At 41.6% G+C, this 20563-nt stretch overlaps 1 protein-coding gene across 4 annotated transcripts in view; it reads left to right on the forward strand.

The window, feature by feature from the left end:
* The window catches only part of SYNE3 (spectrin repeat containing nuclear envelope family member 3), a 92735-nt gene extending 80431 nt beyond the window's left edge, over nt 1-12304 (forward strand). For all 4 annotated transcript variants that reach the window (XR_006578858.1, XR_006578860.1, XR_006578859.1 and 1 more), the window contains one exon: nt 12201-12304. The gene's annotated coding sequence lies outside the window, so the exon portion shown is untranslated. The remainder of the gene's footprint in view (nt 1-12200) is intronic.
* Nucleotides 12305-20563: the final 8259 nt, after the last annotated feature.

Here is a 20563-nt window from a genome sequence, read left to right on the forward strand (position 1 = left end):
CTGTGACAGTCTACCAGCTTTTTCTAATGCTTTGTCCGCTGTCAGTCCTGAAGTCGGAGAGATAAACCCAGGCAAGGAAAGCTGAAAATAATGGGGCATTTTTCTAAACCTCACTCTAATGAAATGATTTTGGAACCAAATTGTAATTTTTATTTTATTTTGTGCAGCTACAGTGTACAAAGTTCTGTGTAGCAGTGAACTGTGCAAGAGAGAAAAATATGATCTTGTCCCCCCTTTTTAAACTATAAAGATCATCCACACGAATGTTTTTTGCACAGAAATTGCTCTGGGATGGACCACATGATCTGGACAGTGGGATGTAGCTTGTCTCAGTCTCAGCATACAAAATGGTCACAGCACAGAAATACATTAACAAATACAGTCAATAAACATGATTCCTTCCTAGCAGGCGTTATGTCATTGGTTTGCTAACAAAACCTGACATAGTGTAACTGCATCAAGCACAATTATACTACACGTTTTTAAAAAGTCTGAGGTCTGAGACACTGAGAATTGTCATCCTTTTACCTAGTCTTGTGCCTGTTTTCATCAGCTCTTCTTTTTTAACAGAAATGTATTGCATTCAGTGTGCTTTTTAAAGTAAATGCGGTTCACAGCATTATTATGATGAAACAACCATTTCATGGTGGTGTTTTACCTAATTGGAACCTGCATCTTGTCCAAAGGTGGGAAAGGGAATTGTTTCAAATACTTTGTGGCACTTCTTTGGTTCACCCCCTTTTTTTCTGTTCATTTTTATCCTCAGAGACATAGTCATACTGTCAGTCGAAAAATCTTACTTAGTGTCCCCTATTCTGGCTATTTCTTTGGATGAAACTTGAATTCTAGGTGGCAGCAACTAACTTTTTTGTCTCTCTCCAAACAAGTCCCAAAATAGTATCAATTCTATACTGGATACTCATTATTGTATACTTGTAGGTGGGACTCACTTTTTTGGTACCATAAAACATACAGGAGGTTAATTACATCCTGCCATATTCTACTCTGCATACAAAACGCCAATCCCTTATTGTAATACATGGGACTTCCATGCCACAATAAAAGGTAGAATATGGCACATAGTTACATGCGTTATATTATTTGATGTAAATTATATACTAACTACAGACCCAATTCCACTAAGTATAATGGTGATTACAAGAACAGCCAAAGGTCCATCTAGCCCAGTATCCTGTCTTCCGACCATGGCCAATGCCAGGTGCCCCAGAGGGAATGAACAGAATAGGTAATCATCAAGTGATCCATCCCCTGTCGCCCATTCCCAGCTTCTGGCAAACAGACGCTTAGGGACGCCATCCGCCCATCCTGGCTAATAGCCATTGATGGACCTATCCTCCATGAATTTATCTAGTTCTTTTTGAACCCTCTTATAGTCAATAATTATGAAGAGTTGAAACAACAAAGTTCAGATCTGAGATTCCCCCAAAGTCTTTTAAAAAAATTTTTTTGATAAAGAGAGGAAATGAGATAAGAGAGGACAAGTTGGCATAGGAGGGAGGAGATATTGAGGTGTTCCGAATAGAAGGGAATAGGCAGCGGTGGGGGGAGAGAGGTAAGAAGGTGGGTGCAGATAGAGAAGGTGGGATTAAAAAGAATAGGGTCTGAAAAAGGAAGGCATGAACGGTAAGAATATAGAATGCAAAGAACAATCTGTATTAGGGTCCATCTAGTCCAGTGGTTTTCAACCTTTTTTCATTTGCGTACCCCTGAAAAACTTTGAATGGAGGTGCAGACCCATTTGGAAATCTTAGACATAGTCTGTAGACCCCCAGGAGTCCATGGGCCACAGGTTGAAAGCTAATGTCCTATGGTAACAACAACCTTTTGCGGACCCCTTAGACATAGTCTGCGGGTCCCCAGCAATCTGCGGACCACATGTTGAAAATCATTTATCTAGTCCATCTCTATGCCTATGCAGGATTATTTCCCATTGTACATTGTCCAGTCTAATTTCAAATGTCCAAGTGGTGGGGCCTCTACCATTTCTCTGAGGAGACTATTCCCCTGCAGAGAGCTCTCACTGTCAGGGAGGTCTTGTCTACACATTTTTCTTCATGCTTCCTGCAGTTGCAGTGACACCAGTGGGAGTTCTAATACAGCGAGAATGCTGGTGTTCTAACAAACATGTTGTCTAACCCTGCTCAGAGCAGGTGGATAGGAGAAGGTGGTCAAATTGTTATCTGCTGCTCATGGCCCACCTACACTGGAACTAGATTGTTGCTAGAGCTGGTCAAAATGTTTCAAATTTAGGAATTCTGATGAAAAATGTCGTTGAAATTTTTAAATTCAGCTCCAAAAAAAAAAGGAAACACAGTTATTTTTGTACATTTTTCAGTCAACTAGGAAATTAGAAAGAAAAAACACAAGAGTAGGCAGAGCCAGAGGGCAGAAATGCAGCAGAAGGAAGAACAGAGGAGGATCTAAAAGCGACGCCGATTAAAAACTGGCAGTTAAGAGCTAGGCGAGGAGAGAGGAGACCGGTGACTTAAAGCAGAAAGGTGACAAGAAGAAGAAATTGTGAGAGACATATAAGGGGTTTAAATATAAACAGGAAGGAAAGGAAGGCATCAAGCTGTGTCCTCCTTCGCAAAGGAGACAGATGGAAAGGAACTATAATTCACAAGCGATGCAGCAAATGAATTCCTTCTTCGCAACTGTTATTTCCAGCAGAGAAGAGAGGCACATCCTCCTCTCCCCCAGTTAGCTGTTTCAAGAGCCATGCAAATTCTACTCTGTGCAGCAAGAATTTAATCTAAACTCTGAACCATGTGCTTCTCCCACCTCCATTTCAAACCGTTTCAATGTGTACAAAGAACCAGAAGGGGGATGGGGCAGGATAGAGATGTAGCAGTGTTTGTAGCATAGCCAGATTCTGCTTCTTTGAGGGGTGTTCTGGTCAGGAAATGAAATAAAACAGGATGAAAGGCAGGAGAGAAAAAGAACTATGACAAGTGGGAAAAGTTAGTTAAGGTGAAGATCAAGGAGGAAATGGTCAGGTTTTTTGCATGAAAATTATAGACTCTCCCAAGAGTTTCTGGGCGCTGGCTTTTCTTGTCTGAATTGTTTTTGAGTTCAGCAGTGGTTTTTACAAGAGTTGGCAATACAAATGTAGGGGACATTAAAGAAATTATTTCCATGCAGAGGGTCTTACGAAAATAACTTCCATGTCACCTTAAAGTTTCAATGTTGGGGCAGATTTAAAAAAAAATCTAAATTAGAACCACACTTTTGCTGCTGGGGTTTTGCCTTGCATTTATTCTTTAACGTCTCTGCTGTAAATCTTGGAGCTTTTCTGTAAACAAGCTAAGCAATACAAATATCACACAGCAGAGGTGAATCTTCCTTTGGTTTTAATGGAAATCAGCTCAAGCATTAGGCTCAGATTTCTCTCTTACACCAGTTTTATGCTGGTGTAACTTCATTGATCTCAGTGGAGTTATTCCCAGTTTACATTAGTGTAAGAAAAATGTAAATTGGGTCCTTTCTGGTGTGGGTGTCCATTGGGGGCAGGGGAGGTCAAAGAGAGAAATACCCAACCTTCCCTCAGTTCTTAATTTAATTCAGAAGATTTTGCCTTATTGAGTTTTGGGAGGGTAACTGCTATTAAGATCTGAAGCTCAAATAATGGTAAAGGAAAGTGGATTCAGTTCTCTCCCTCACAGGACTGTTTTCCTCACACTTAGTTTCCTGTGTCAAGAAAACAGGCCCCAATATCTATAATGCACCCTAAGGAACAAAGTTTCAAAAGCAGTCTCACAAACGTTAGGTACAAATTTCTGTCTATGTTTTTGCACACAGTTTTTCTTGTCCTAACTTTTATAAAATCTTAGATCATCTGTGACTAGAGCTGGGTAAAACTTTTTGGCTGATACATTTTCATGAATGTGTGTTGGATTCACTTAATTGTTTCAATAGAAAATAACAAACAAAAATTCTGAAAAAGTCAAAATATTCCATTTTGACATTTTGAAATGAAACATCTTGCCTTTTTGATTCAAAACAACTTTTCATTTTGACTTTTACTTCAGTTTTATTTTAAGAAATTGAAAGTTTTTTTTGTTTTGTTTTGTTTTGGTTTTGTTTAAAAACACCTCATGGTACCTGAATGTATTTTCTTCAATATGTTTCGTTTGCCGAAAAAGTAAAAAAAGATTGTGTTTTGGGTAAACCTGAACTTATTTTTTTGTTTGTTTGTTTGGCCACTGACCTGAAAAATCAGTTATACACAGCTCTATCTGTGACATCTGATAATAATCTGGATGCTTCACAACTGAGCTTCAGATTTGGACTCAGAATGCAATCAGTGCTGATGGTGTACTTAAAATGCCTGGCAATAGATAGAGGCCACACCTCCAGTGCTCATGCTACCTGACTGGTTTACAGCTAATCCAGAGTCAGAGCACCTTCAAGGAAAGCTGTAGCCCTTAAATTAAATGCATGTGAGCTTGGGAACTATTTGCACATGCAAATCAGACCAGCGCCTGACTGCTCAGGCTGCATGCAAGTTCACTTTGTGTGCACAGTTAACATTTTGGTGCTTGCAAAACTGCATGCACCAAAGTTCTTTAGCATCCACTATCTGATGGACCAGGATGATGCCAAAGGGCCAAATTCTACACTCCAGCTGCTCATGCATGGAAGTTAGTAGGATCTCCACGCACTCGAAGTTCAGGCTTCAGCCCCAGCCTTTGGAGAAAAGCCTCAGTCTAATTTATGAATTGTAATTGATTCTGCAGCCAGGCGCTTTCAACAATTTTTTCCATGACTGCAGTACAATAAGGTAGAAAATTGCTATTGTGCTTCATACCTATTTATAGCATATTCTCTGATTCCAACCAGCAATTTAGATTGTATTAAATTCTATTTATATAAGCCTCTCTCCAGTGCTCTTTCTGTGAGGAAAAGGTATGTTTTAAGAACACACAAAAAAGTAATATTCTCCTGATAACACCAAGATTGCAGAGCTATCCTGATCTCTAAGCCACATAATAGCTTATTTGCCTGGCTGTTATGTTTACTCTAGTCAAATATTTCTGGCTGAAAATAAAGCTGCTAACCTAATTAATAAAACTACTAATTAATCATTATACAGTGATCACTTTGCATAATTTGCAGGGATCTTAGAATTACTATTCATCTCAACTTAATCCTTAATCATTGTAGTTGATACGGTCCTCAGAAAAGAACCAGTCTCTCCAAAAAGTGACTGTTGCAGATATCTACATAGTGTTTCTTTAGACAAAATAATTACCAGCTCTGTTATATACTGGTGCTCTGGGATCTCAGGAATTTACTCAGCTTGAACATTAAATACTTTGTACTTGGTGTGTGCATGGAACTCCCATTAGCGTGAAGGAGACGTACAAGAACACTTCAAGAGGAGATAGGGCTTAAACACTCAGTTGTACAAATAAATAAAAGGGAGCAAATGGAATTCTGCAAACTAATGGGTTGCACTGAAAATCTTTCTGGCTGCTTGGGAATCATGGGAATTGTCGGATAATAGTTGACTAAATTTAAGTAGCAACAACATTCATTTTACATTCAATATTTATTTTGGCTCAGGTGGAGATGTATTTATTTCCGCCTATGAAAAATGTTTAGCTCGTTACTCAGATAAATACACCTTTGACTGAAATCATGCATGGATTTTGGTTATGTGTTGTTACATTGTATTGGCTTTTGGAGACTTTACTGCACATTGGTTTATTTAGTATTCTGCCGCTGAAACACATTTACCCAATGAAATATAAGGGCTCCTTTCAGGGTTGCTGGGGGGAGTCAGGCAAGTTCTTCATAGTTCTCAGATCATTGACCTACTCTGAGCTCTTACGGTTCACTGTGTTAATCCAGCTGTGGGTGCTTGACTATTCTCTGAAGTCTGTCTGCTAAAAAAATCTGTAGATAACTTTGCACAGACACTCTGATCCATTCAGTAACAAATTTTAACATCTCTACCATATTTAACTATGATTCAAAAAGTTTGATTATGTCTTGGACTAACCACACTTAATTTTTTTTTAATCACTGGACTTTTTGAGTTACACAGACATGCCATTTCTTTTTTCATTTTGCACTTGTACAATGTTAAAATAAAACAGATCCAAGAATCTAAACAATGTTTCCCCAAAATATCAAATATGATTTAATAATCTAGCATGCAGTCTGTTTTATATGTTTTTAAGTTCTTTGGTCTGTCTAATTGAAAACCAGACCATGTGTTTGTAGAAGAGTTATCAGCATCCCCTGAAGAACAGGGTTTATCAGGAATATGCCAACACAACTGGTAGCCTAAATGGCACCACTATAATTACAATACTATTCACAAGAAAACCATTGTTACCTAATCTACTTTAGCAATTGACAGGTACTGACCACTGCAGAGGCTGAGCTGTGTTGGAGGAGGTGCAACACCCCAATGGAGGTGGCAGGAGAGATTATGCCTTCAAAAGGCATAATGTTTCCTAGGTGCTGTAACACGGGGTCATAGGAATTACCACTCTGGATCAAATTCAAGGTTGATTTTATCCCATATCCTCTGTCTGGCAGAGGCCAGCACCATGTGCTCCAGAAGTCTCTGCCTAATCCCTAATAATTGTGTTAAATCTCGTGTTAAATCTTGAAGCATGTTTATCACTTTTTATATTTTTATATCACTTCCAAAATTGTTATTAGCATTAAGTATTATAAATCTTGATATTCTTGTTATCCATATAAATGCCCAGTCCCTCTTTGAATCATGCTGAATTTTTGGCCTCTATAGCATCAAGTGGCAATGAGTTCCGAAGTCTCACTACATGTTATGTGAAAAGGTATTTACTTTTATCAGTTTTGAATTTGACAAATTTCATTTTCGTTGACTGTCCCCTTGTCCTTGTGTTACATGCCCAGGAGAACAAAAGTGTTCGATCTCCATTCTCTCGGCTATTTGTTGTTTGTAATTCTTTTATCATGTCCCCTCTGATTTGTCTCCTTTCTAAGGTGAACTTTCCCAGTCTTTTCAGTGTATCTTGACATGTGAGTTTTTCTGTACTCTTCTCATCATCACCCTTCTCTGAACCCTCTCTAATGTTAATTTTTCACCCACTGGTATAGCTAAAATCCGACCTTTCCTTCCTGGCCTGATGACTTATCAGTGACCTGGCTATCTCTTGCTTGTTTACTGCAACCTTCTCTTCTCCGCCCTCCTCTTCTCCCATAACTGTCCCCTCCAGTCTGTCCACAGTGCAGCTGTTAAACTTGTCTTCCTCGCCTGCCAGTAGCTCCCACTCTTTGAATATCTCCTACCACGCATTGTTTCAATGGCTCCTCCTCACCTCTGCACCCTGCACAACTCTGCCCAAGCCTACATCTCTGATCTAGTATCAGAGGGGTAGCCGTGTTAGTCTGGTTCTGTAGAAGCAGCAAAGAATCCTGTGGCACCTTATAGACTAACAGACGTTTTGCAGCATGAGCTTTCGTGGGTGAATACATCTGCATCTGAAGAAGTGGGTATTCACCCACGAAAGCTCATGCTGCAAAACGTCTGTTAGTCTATAAGGTGCCACAGGATTCTTTGCTGCATCTCTGATCTAGTTTCTTAGCCCCTTCACAGCCTATCCCCGTGCCAACAATCCCTGCCTCACTGACCTCTTCGTTACTGACTCACTCCTTCTCCCTGCCTATTTTTATGCCACCCCACACTTGGAACAGCCTCCCAACCCCAGAGTACTCTGTCCCCGTCCCCCACCTTTTCCTCATTCAGCTCCTTCCTACAGACCCACTTCTGCTACAAGGCCCTCAAACACCACCCATGTTAGAATTTTATTCTGATACATTTTAAAGTTATTCTGATCTCAATGAACGGTCTTCTCTGGATCTCCTGGTACAGCTTGCCCTCTCTCTAATCTGCCTTTCACACTGGAGCATTTGTGTCTTACACAGATCAGAGTGTGTTGTCAGTGCCTAACAAATAATAATAGCCACCATGCCATTTGTATTACAAACAACCTGCCCAAGCCCCTTCATTCTGATCCCTTTAAGCAGGCATTCATGGATAATTCAGCTACTAGCTATAGAAAGTTGCCATTTAATCAGAAAAGGAAGGGCCACCATTTCAAATTTAGCTGTGTTATCCCAGCCTTGTCTCTGACTGTCTAAGCACTACCATGTGCTCTGCAGTCTGGGTCTGCATGCCCCTGAGCCCTTTGGGACATTTGAATGACACAATTCTACATCATAAATAGCTGGGGTATTTTTCAAACAGAAAAATGGGCACTTTTGACAGACTGTTATAACAAACCATTTATCAACCACTGTAGCAAACCATTTATTTTGGCCCTTTAGTTCATTGGAAAAACGAACTCAAACCATTTCTGAAAAAATAAGAGAGAATATTGAAGGAACGTTGCCAGAGGAAGACGCAAGCTGGCTCCAACCCTACCTGCCATTACCAGTTTTTTTTCTGGCCTGGAGCTGACATCTTCCTCCATTTAGAATTCTTGCTTGGAGGGGTTATTTTTCAGAACATAGGGCCCCCCAAAATCCTAATGTCTCCTTTGTCAGTTCCAATAAGAGTAAAACACCACAGACTTGGTTTTCGTTGCAAATATGTGTATCCCTGTACTCTGCAAGGACAGCCTAGCCATTGCTGCGACGTGGGTATAAGGGGAAGTGTAATAATTGTACCACTTGAAGAAAGATGACATTCCACATCAGTGTAATTTTCAAGTGCAGCTTGAAAAGGAAAAGTGTTTGTTTTAAAATGAAGCAAGGAAAGTTTAGAAATATATTTTAACAAGTTTTCAGTATTTTCTTCTGTTCTGGCCTGATCCCATGAGGTGCTGAGACCTTGAAATGCTATTGCCTTCACCTTCCCATTCAGCGCCATGCCAGATCAGGCCCTTTAAAGATATGTCTACACTGCAACTGGGAACAAGCTTCCCAGCCTGGGTAGACAGATTCATGCTAGCCTGGCTTCAGCTTGGCACATGCTCCAGTTCTCAAGCCCCCCTGATTCCTCGGGTCTGAGATCAGGTGGGTGGCATGATTCTCCGCCACCATTTTTAGCATGCTAGCTCAAGCCCTGCTAGCACATGTCTCTATTCAGGCTGGGAGGCTGCCATAGACATAGCCTAAGAGTTTTACCTGAGAGTCACGGGTTGAGCATTTTGTGTTTCTGAAGCTATTTAGATGCATCATGATTTATTCTTATGTTTGAATTCTGTGTCTCAAGTCATAGGCATGTATATTTGACTGGAAGTCCTTCTATTAGCTTGTGCTCTCATAGTTTCTTGGATAATTCCATGAGAGTGGTTTCCATCTGAAAAACACCACAGCTATATTCCCAGCAGTTTACTTTCTCCTCGTTTGTTTACTTGGGTGCACTGGACCTACATGAAACATTTGCAGGAACAATAATGTGCATGTGAAAATTCTCTGACATCACCTTTCATAAGACTCTCAATCTCATTGACATTAAAAAGTGCTACTAAGAATGGAAGTTGCATTATTGTTTTTCCAGGGTGCACAAAGCTTTTGCAGAAGACCTGTCCTCACTTCTAGAACCAGTTGGCTGTGTTGGGCCCAATTCAGTTCACAGAGCTAGGTCATAAGGAGGTTGTGGATATTTCCCATCTCACTTACACTCCATCTCTGTTACTTTCATCTCTCTCTCTCTCTCTCTCTCTCTCTCTCACACACACACACACACACACACACACACACACACACACACACACACACACACACACACACACACACACACACACACACACACACACACTTTGTTTAATTGTAGGAAGAAAGTGTAAGGTAATTTGCTAAGAGCCCCTGAAAGGTACCCAGTGTATGTTACCAAAAACAACAACAAAAAGGAAAGCACAGCTATGGGATTTACACTTGCAGTCAACGTATTGTCCCAAAACATTGAATAAGAACAACTTGGTTTTCTGAAATTTCCTTTAATTAGGCCCTAAATGTTGAGGGGTTTTTTAAAATTAAAAGATGTACAGATATGTAGATATATTTTCCACTTGCTATTAGAGATTAACTGGAAGCCAACATCTGAACATCCTTGAACTGTAGAGGATGGAATTGTGGACATCTGTACCTCAGTCTGGATCCAATTTCCATGATTAGGCCCTGACTTTATAAAAGGCCAGACAAGATCCCTAATCCTGAACACGACTGAACTTTAAGATAGTTCATAATCTGAGTCCCGATCCAGACCTTAATCACTGTAAGAGTCTGGTTCAGAACTCCAGATCTGAATGCCTTACCATGTGGGAGTGTTTGAAATCCAGACCTGAACCCAGGTCCCAGTTTTGCAGTTCAGGTCCACTTGTAAATGTTAATATTCAAGTAGAAAACAAGTGTAAGAGGCACTTAGAGCACAAACAGCTGTCATATATGATAGCTAATACTAATGTTGGTGTTAATAACTGTTTATGCATGTGCTGTTCAGTGTAACATTTAGGATAGTGTGTGTGTGTGCGAGCAAGAGAGAGAGAGAGAAGTAATTAACTGGATAGCTGTCACTTTTCTGTTGTGTGAACACAAGTACTCATATTGCAGGGACCATTTCCACTTTTGTCATGTTACTTATGATTTTTAAATACATTTGTGATAAATTAGGCTCTCTACTAAGGTAAACAATACTGGAGCCAAACAGCTGTCTCTGTACATGTGCAAGTTATCACAGTTGATATCACGTCCAAGACAGACTCCTTGTCTTGGACCTTTCCTTAACCTTTCTGGCTTGATTCAGGGAAATGTGGACCAGTCTATTTTTTTATTAAAACTGTGGTCTTTTGAAATGTCATGCTAATTTTTCAAATCCTTTACTCTTACTCACATTTGATGCAGAAAGACTGTAACAATAGTATTTTTGTAAACTGCTGCTTGCTTTGTGTTTGGAAATAATATATATTTATTCTACTGAATTTCATGTAATTTTGAAACTCTTGTCTTCAAAAATATCCTCTTACATTCCAGACAGATCAAAAGAAGCTGTTGGCTTCTCGGTGCTGCCTATGTATGATAGTGTATAAAATTATAATTTCAGTAACAAGAGCCTGGCTTTATTTACGTTAAAAAAAAAAGATTATTGGATTTAATTAATCCCTAGTGTAACTCCATCATATGGAGAGGGATGAACTTGGCCCATTCAGAACCCATGACTATGGTAAAGTAACATTTCCTAAGAAACCCTGCCTGGAAATTATGGGAGAATCCATAATGAGACCATAGCCTTTTGGGGCTGAATTCTGTGATCCTTATTCGCACTTTGCAGTGTTTTACTCCACAGGTAGTCCCATTAATTAAATTGGGCCTATTAAGAATAAGGTAACGTGCCAAGTGAATAAGAGAGACAGAATGTGTCCTTTCTTAATGAAAGCCTTTGGCCTTTTAAGTAGAGAAGTGGGTTACATTTTGAGCATTTCCGGGCAAAATTTTATGTTCTGGTTTGCACTGTGATTTCCCTTGTATAGCCTGGATTTGTTCTGTTGCTGGAATCCAGATGAAATCAATTGAAGTCCCATGCACAGATGAATGTGATAGAAATCTACAGGAAAATGTTTCAGAATATGCAAAAGTGGCCTACTTTTTCAAAAGCCCTGAGACACCCTGGCTCCCATTAAAGTAAGTGAGAACTCTGGGTGCTCAGCATCTCTGAAAGTGAGGCCTTAGGTTGTTAAATGATTCACAGTGTAGTGCATACAGGAGAATTTTGCTTATTGCGTAGAAAATACTTCCACAACTTGGTACTAAGCATACATCTCCCTACACAATGGGGGCTGATCCTGCAGAACTTCACTGGGGACTCAGCACCTGGCAAGATCAGGCTCCAGTGTTTTAAAACATTGGATGACCAATAAAATATGAGGTGGTTTTCCTGTCTGCAATAAAGATAAAGGGACTGGAAATTTATCACTTGCAATTCTTGCCATATGACTGTTTTTTGATGCTTGTCACTGTTATCAATGAAGTACTATGCTGTATGTTAAACTGCACTGTAAAATCGGAATATTTTACTGCATGTCTTTTTTTAAAGGGGAAAATAATTGTATGTGTTGCAGTTGTAATGCAGTAAATAAATATATTTTCTTTTTAAGGGCTTCTCAGTTATACTGGGACGATTCTCTGTTTTCTTTACTCTGCCTTGAATTCTTTCCATCCATATGTTTGTGCTCTCCTAGGAACACAGAACAAGAAGGTAGGAAGAACTAATGTCGGCGAGTGTTTGTTGCCTCCTTTCCCATCATCTTCACACACTGCAGGCAAATAAATGATTGTACTGAACACAGCTACTTGATCCTAAAATCATAACCCTTATTAGAAAATACCAACTTTTCTTTAAGACCATCCTAGCAAATGTACTAGAAAATTATATCACTGCAGGATCTACAGAAAGATGTAAAATCTATAGAACCTTGTTACGTTTCTACAGGACTCTGTGAGACTTTTCTCTAAGGATCCCAGATGATGATCCCTGCTCACTGTTCCAGAGGAGAGGGAAACCACACACACACAATATATATATATTTGGATATAGGGGAATTCCTGCTCTGTCCAAAGTTTAGTTCAGTCTAATCCTGTGTAAGTAAATAAGCATTATTATAGTTAGGTATGTACTATACACTTTACTCCTATTTCTCTTACCATTGTGGTTTGTGTGGACCCAGAAATATTTTTAGTAATCAAATAATTGCCAGTTTCTTCCTTGAATTCTAGCAAGACTGAGTCTGCCAGGAAAATCAAAGTTGAAGAACTCCAAAGAAGAATTATGTTCTGGCAGTAGGGAAAACCCCTCTGTGTATTTTGCCTATAAGTCATGTATTGGGATGAACTTTTGGTATGGTCTCTGTCTTTCCTGGTGTTGTTTAACTCCTGGTGAGCTGTACGTAGGGCACTGTCTCAGTTGTCTTATTTTCCTGTGTGTAGAGATCCCTGATTCAGGGCCGGCTCCAGGCACCAGCTGAGCAAGCTGGTGCTTGGGGCAGCAGGTTCTAGGGGGCGGCATTCCGCCCAATCCTAGGGCAGCACTGATGCTTTTTTTTTTTTTTTTTTGCTGCTCTGGCCGCCCTGTAGGGGGCAGAGGAGGGGAGCGCCCTGCAGTAAAGTTGGCAGAGCAGCCCGTGTCCTTCCCTCCCCACCGACCGGAGCAGCACGGAGCCCTCCCGGCAGGCGGCGCAGCGATCGGGGCCTCAGGGTGAGCTCCCCGCTGAAGCGCTGGCCGCCCCCCTTCTCTCTCTCCCCCCTCGCTCTCCCCCCTCCCCCCCATTAGACCGGGCGCGCACTCTGCAGCACAGGGAGTCCCCTGGCTCCGGCCGCCCTGTAGGGTTTTTTGTTTTGTTCTCCCCTGCTTTGCCGGCCGTGCCGTTCCCCCACCCCCGCTTTGCCGCTCCAGCCGCGCCGCAGGTTGTTTTTTTCCACCTGCTTTGCCGCTCCAGCCATGCAGGTTTTTTTGGTTTTCCCCCACCCTGCTTTACCGCTCCGGCTGTGCTGCAGGTTTGTTTTTTTCTTCCCTGCTTTGCCATTCCAGCTGCACCGTTTTTTTGTTCCCCCCCACACCCTGCTTTGCCGCTCCGGCTGCGCCGTGTTTTCTTTTTCTTTTTTTTTCTTCACCTGCTTTGCCGCTCCAGCGCCCTGTTCTCCCCCACCCCCTTTACCGCTCCAGCCGCACCGTGGTTTTATGTTGTTGTTTTGTTTTTGTTTTTCCCTGCTCTGCTGCTCCGGCTGTGCTGCAGTTTCTCCCCCTCCCCCTTTGCCATTCCAGCCGCGCCGTTTTTTTGTCCCCCCCACCCCGCTTTGCCGCTCTGGCCCCGCTGTGGTTTTTTGTTTATTCCCCTGCTTTGCCGCTCCGGCGGCCCCTCCCCCCCCCTTTTTTTTTTGCTTGGGGCGGCAAAAAAGCCAGAGCCGGCCCTGCCCTGATTCTCCTTCAGAGATTACAACACATCTCCCAACAGTTATTGACTCTTCCAGCAGGACTCCTGACAATCTTCTCTCTATTTGGATTACACGCCTACCTCTAGTAAAACAATGTGGGCTTATAAAAGTCATGATCATTCTTTGTGACAAGCACTCAAACATTAGCCAGCTGTTAACACATCTTTTCCAATGACCAGGATTTCCGATTCCCAAGCCTGAGATGATCCTTATGTATTTTGGAGAACACAAGGTTATTAGGGAGAAGGCATAAGATTGCACTTGTGCAAGTTTAAACTCTTCAGCCGAAGCTAGCAGTGCAATGGTCATGAAGAGGACTGTGATTGCTACCCTCAGAGGTGCCAGCAACAGTAGAGAGGAGACCATGCAAGCACAGAGGCAGCTCTGTGACCTTAGGAAAGTCAGACTATGGTGACCTATAGATTATCTCACCATGGTATATTGGCTGCTCACATCAACACACAAATGATGCTGCAACTCTTACTAACAGCTTTTCTCTCTGCAATATAATCCTCCTTGTGGATTATTAATTTATGGGGGGGCACCAACGGGGTTTGTGTGGCCAAGCCCCTAGGAGCCCCTTTCATGGTGATAGGCCTGTGTTAGGTCAGTTTTTCTGAAACAACCAAATAAAACTGGAGCCTTTTACTGTATTGCAGATATTATGTAGAATGCAGGGAAATTACTTCTAGAAGGGAGGAGAGAGTTGTGCATGAGATTTTCACAGGCTTGAAAAGAAAAACACTAATTTATGGGTGAGCGAGTAGTGGGCTGACCAAGTTCAGGCTGCAGTGGAGTCTGCAGTTGATCAGTGGGAGTTGATGCAGTCAATGAGAATTACTGTAAATGGTTTTAGAGGCCACAGGAGTATCTTAGGCAGTTATAAATATATAGGCTGGATATTATTGAAGAAACACCTGTTTTAGTTAGTTACCTTTGCTGCAGCAGGACAAAGGCTGTTGTTTAGGTCATAACACTGAAAGGTGGCAAGTTCAATAAATAAAAATAAGAGGGTCAGATCCTTAACTGGTGTAAGTGGGCATAGCCTCATTAAAGTTAATGAAGCTAGGCTGATTTATACCAGCTGAGGATGTGGCTCATAGTCAATAGGAATCTTACAGAATGGTCAAAAAAACAATTTTGTAGTAGTTCTTTGTCTAATGCCTGAGCACTAGATTGTAACTGTACAAAAGTCCTTGCCAGTATAATGATGTAATTTGGGATCTGAACACTCATGATATGGTTAGGTAATACTAAGGGAAAACAGAACCGTCATTATAAACCTATTAAATTAGAAAAAAATGGAGCAAGATTACAGAATGATAAATATTGAATGAAACAAAAACCAACAGTGCGGAGTTAAGAGGGAGTGATTTTTAAGGCGTATTCACTCTGTGGAAATCACCTTGCAGTAATACCAGTGCTATGTGTAGGAGGCGAGTATTACATCCAGCAGAGATTAAAGACAGAGGGTTTTTCCCCCTAAGTTAATATTTCAGGCTTTCTGAATTTCATTTCTTGACATTTCAGGAATGCAGCCTCAGCTTCCAACTATGGAAAAACACTCTGATAAACACACATTGCTGGAGCGAATGAAACTGAAGTCTCATCCGGTTTTACCGTAGCATTCATGGTATTACTAAGGATTGTAATATAATCCTCTTCAATGAATAACCCTAACAGATGTTATCAGGGTTGCACTGTATTAGCAGTGGACCTCTTGATAGAACTCCCTCAGCGGAAGTTCATAAATTGTTCTAATGGGCTGCTTGATTTGCCTGGCTGTTTGAGCAGTGTGGAAGAGAGGTGGTTAACAGTGACCTTAAAATCAGCATTATTCCCATCTGGTATTCATTACAGTGCTGTTAAATATTTCATGCTTTTCATGTTACAAACAAATAAAAGCAGAACTAATCTTTTTGTTTAATGTTCCTTGATTGGCACTGTGGATGAATAAGCTGTATATTTTAACTGCCAATCTTACTGTGGCTCCTCTAGGGGTTTGAGTGGAAGATAGAGCAGATCTCCATGAACTTTTGAGGTGGGATTTTTATTACACTATTGATATAGAAAATGATATAGAAAAATCCAGATGATGAATGTGCTGTTTAATCAGCTGGGATTTCTTCGCTTGCAAGAAGATAACTTGATGAAGTGCAAACAGAGACAGGGAGCAGACGGTGACTGCTTGTCAGCTATATACAAGACTGTCTCCTGCTGTGATGGCTGGGAAACTCAATAGCTATTACTGCCACTTTGCCCTTTTATAGCTGCTTCCATCAGAGGATCTCAAAGCACTTTACCATTATTGATTCTTTAAACTTCACAACTCCCCTGTGCGGTAAGTATATCATGTCACTCCTGTTTTACAGAACAGGAAACTGTACCATGGGGAAGTTAAATCCAGCATTTTCAAAGCTGGGATACCTAAATCCAGAATTAGGCACATAGATGAAAGTGTCCTCATTGGCTATGTGGGTGCTTGGTACCTCTAAAAATCAGGCTACTTTTTTTCAGTGCCAAAGGCCTTAATCCTGCAGTGATTTCTGCATAGGTAGAACCCTGCACAATGCCTTTGGATTACACAGAAGGCTCCGTAGAGGCATAGGGTCCACTTGCATTGACTTTGTCTGAGGGTCAGGGCCTAAGTTTGGATGCATGCGCCTAACCTTAGACACACAATTTGGAAAAAGTTGGCCTAAGCGATCTGCCCCCCCCCCCAGCATGTACTGTATCAGATATACAGTTTCCGACTGCTTATCAGACTGAATTCAGAGGCAAAGGTGGGTGTTAAACAAGAACAGAGAACCCTGATGATAGGCTGTAAACAGGCAAGTCTTTCAGTAGGAGCCTGGCCTATGCTGATCAGGACACACTCACAGCATCTTACTTATTTAATATAGACTCATAGAACCATTGGATTAGAAGGGACCACAAGGATCACCTAGTCTAACCCGCTGCCAGGATGCAGGATTTGTTGTCTAAACTATCCAAGACAGACGGCTATCCAGCCTCCTTTTGAAAACCTCCAGTGAAGGAGCTTCCACACCCTCCCTACACAGTCCGTTCCATTGTCCTAATATCAAATATATTTTCAGTTTCTGTAGCACCGTATATCTGAGAATCTCAAAGCACTTAGCAAACATTAACAAATTAAGTCTCAACATGCCCTTGTGCCGTGATTTTTTTATTAACCACTGAAGTGCAGCCACTTCTGGAGTGGAACACTGCAGCTATTTAGCAGCTCGCCACAACAGTACAGGACAGGAATGTAAAAATGGACTGTAACCCCTTACTACAGTTCATGGCAGTAAATCCTTTGCACTGTGGAACTAAACATACTACTTTTAGTTTGTTTAAATCCAAGAATGGTAAATGATGAGTCATAAAAATTTAGGAAATCAGTAGAGTACAGAGTGCAAGCAGCCTCATAGTGTCTGATCTGCTGTCACTGATAATACCCACGAAAGACAAGGGTTTTTCTTCATTCCTGGACAAATGAACTGCAGCATGTATGAAATCTCTACAGGCCATCTGTGACAGTAATTCATTTACCCGCAGTATTACAGAACAGATTTTCCAGTGAGCTCAAAAGGGCAGGCAGGAAAAAGTAGCATGATGAGAAGAATCTGTGACCCGTGTCTGAAAATAAAAGAATATTATGCAGTTGTCATGTCTGATGGATAAAGTGTGTGGTGCACAAGGCAAAGCCACAGCAACTAGATAAATGTTTAAAACATTTAACTTTGATACATTAAGAATGAGTTGCAATGCAGGCTTATTGAGGTTGAAATTAAGCAGACATTTCTGCATTCCTGAAATCAGTCTTCTGAAACTGTTTAGCTTGGAAGAAATTTCGTTGCAGATAATGTGGAAGTGTAAGGGGAAGTTGGTCTTCAGACACGATGGAGCAGTTCTGAAAGGTCATGATTACCATTTTTTTTCATCTGTTGCTTTCCAGTTGCCAGCAGCCCATAGCTGATTTTCATTAGACCAGAAGAGGGCCTCTACAGATACTTGGTTACTAACTTTAATTGAAATGAGCATGTTAATTTATAACCTTAGCAGCTACAATCTATAATATGTTCTCAGTATTTTCCTAACACTTAACATTTTGGAAATTATAATTAGTAACTCATTCTCATGAACAATCAATGAGTTATGTGGCCTTTGGTGTCAGATTCACCCCTGGTGTAATTCCAACGAGGTCAATGGAGTTACAGCAGGAATTAATTCAGCCCACACTAGCTAATGAGTTTACATAACATTTAACTTCGGGTACCCACTGAAGAGTTTTGGGCTTAGCACCAGGGACCTCAGTGTTTCTTCATAAAGTTGTCCTACAGAAGAACAGGGAAAAAATGCCATTGTCTAAAAACTGGTTTCTGCAGCAACATGTCTACAAAGAGGGGGCCTTTCACCCCCAAAACACTGACTGAGGAAAGGGAGCAGGAAGTAGGGGGATTTTGCCCAGCTGTGCCTCCTAAACCTTCATTTAAAGGGACTGTTCCAATCTTCACTATGCCATGCTACACTTTCTTTGAATTTTTTTTTAAATCTCCACAATTCATGGCAATTGTAAGTGCTCACTTCAGCCTTTGTGAACATAGGCATGCTCTGTAACACTGGTGCTAGGAGTCAGTGAAGCAAGACAGTGAAGCACCAGTCTCCTCCTTTTCCCCATCCCCATTGTTAACATGACAGTCTCTTGTTTCATATGGTGGTATGCCATGGGTGTATGAGAGATAAGACATTCCAGAGCCTAGTGCCCCCTCCACTAGCCCATGCAGTGAGCAGATAATGTTCTGGACTAACCAATATTACAGTTGTTTAAATCTTAGAGTTAAATTATCCCGTGTCATAGACTTCAAATAATAAATAGTCACAGTAACTCATTTATGTACAAGTCACTAAGGGGCAAATCAGGCCCCCCACTCTGTGGTTGTGGAGGACCTATTGGCAGCAGAGTCAGCGTATTTCTGCTGTGCAAAGGTGGGAAGGAGTGTTGGTTTTGGAGGGGCCATTCAGAGGATCCTGCAGCAGAGTCATGGGGGCCTGCAGTGGGATGAACTAATCTCTACAGACCAGCTCTGCACCCACACTGAAGAGTAAGGAGAATTTCTCCTCCCCTTCAGTCCCATCTTTGCAAAGATGCCCACTGTTTGGGCTTGGCGTTGAGTTCCTGGATCTGGCCTTACTGGAAGGACCAGTCTTCTTAAGTTAGAGTGTTTTCTGATGGGATATTTTACATCATCTCAGCATGGTCGTGCAATCGGCACAGGGTTATGGGAATCAGAATTTCTGGGTTCTGAGCCTGACTGTCAAAACAACTCATTGTATGATCCTGGCCAAACTGCTTAACCTCTCTATACCCCAATTTGCAAGATGGGAACAACAATACTTATCACACCCATTTCACTGGGGGGTTATGAGGTTTGGTGAAGTAGTTTGAGAACCTCAGATAAGAACTGTTAAGTATTGCTGCTGCAAATTCTAACCTCAAATATGAACTCATAACCCGTAATTCACTCAATGGGAACTGAGTGTGTTTAGTTGAGGGCAGAATTTTTCCTGATAATACTACACTTGCTTTTATCATGGACAACACCTCCATATAAAGAAGAGACAGCTTCAGGCTGACATTTTTTTGGCCATCCCTTGTATACACCGAATAAACTACTTTAAACAGCAGCTCACTGCTGAAGGCTATTATGGTTCTCCAGCCTGAACTATGCTTGGAAGGCTTTGTTGGTATAGCTATGCGTGCGCATATATGTATGTACACACACACACACTCACACAGTACATGATATTAGCACTGCACTCCTACCGTGGACACAGCTTGTACCAGCAAAACTCTGCTTTTGCTGGCGGGGCTTATTCCAGCTCCTCTGAGTGAGGAAGTGAAAGTTTTGCCAGTTTAACTATGTCTCTATTGGAGGCTTTTGCTGGCGCAGCTCTGTCGGTCACAAATCACACCTCATCACCCCTCTGACTGACATAGGTATGTCAGCAAACGTGTGTAGGGTAGACCTGGACTGAACATGGGCATCATTTGTGAGGCTGCCTCACAATTGGGACTTGGACAATAAGGCCTAGAACAGGGGGTTCTCAAACTGGGGGTTGTGACCCCTCAGGGGTTCGTGAGGTTATTACGTGAGGGGGTCACGAGCTGTCAGTCTCCACCCCAACCCGGCTTTGCCTCCAGCATTTATAATGGTGTTAAATATATAAAAAAGTGGTTTTAAGTTATAAGGTGAGGTCACACTCAGAGGCTTGCTGTGTGAAAGGGGTCACCAGTACACAAGTTTGAGAATCACAGGCCCAGTGGTCAGAGCAGCAGTGGCCAGAGTCAGGAACCTGGAGTGAGAGTCAAGGTCAGGGGTCCAAGAGGCAGGTGCATTATTCAGCTGGCAGAGGAGCTCAATTGTTGCTCAGACACTTCCTGGCACACCTCCTGGACCTAAATAGGGTGCCTGGGCCAACCGGGGATGACAAGGGAACCTGTTGGTCTGACCTTCTGAAGTGGGCTTTCCTGTGAAATTTATCCCCACAGAGTCTGACTGTGGTAATGCCCCCAGCCCTGCTAGAACTGCTGGTTAGTGTTGCAGAA

The sequence above is a fragment of the Mauremys mutica genome, chromosome 4, assembly GCF_020497125.1.
Source record: "Mauremys mutica isolate MM-2020 ecotype Southern chromosome 4, ASM2049712v1, whole genome shotgun sequence".
Classification (NCBI taxonomy): domain Eukaryota; kingdom Metazoa; phylum Chordata; order Testudines; family Geoemydidae; genus Mauremys; species Mauremys mutica.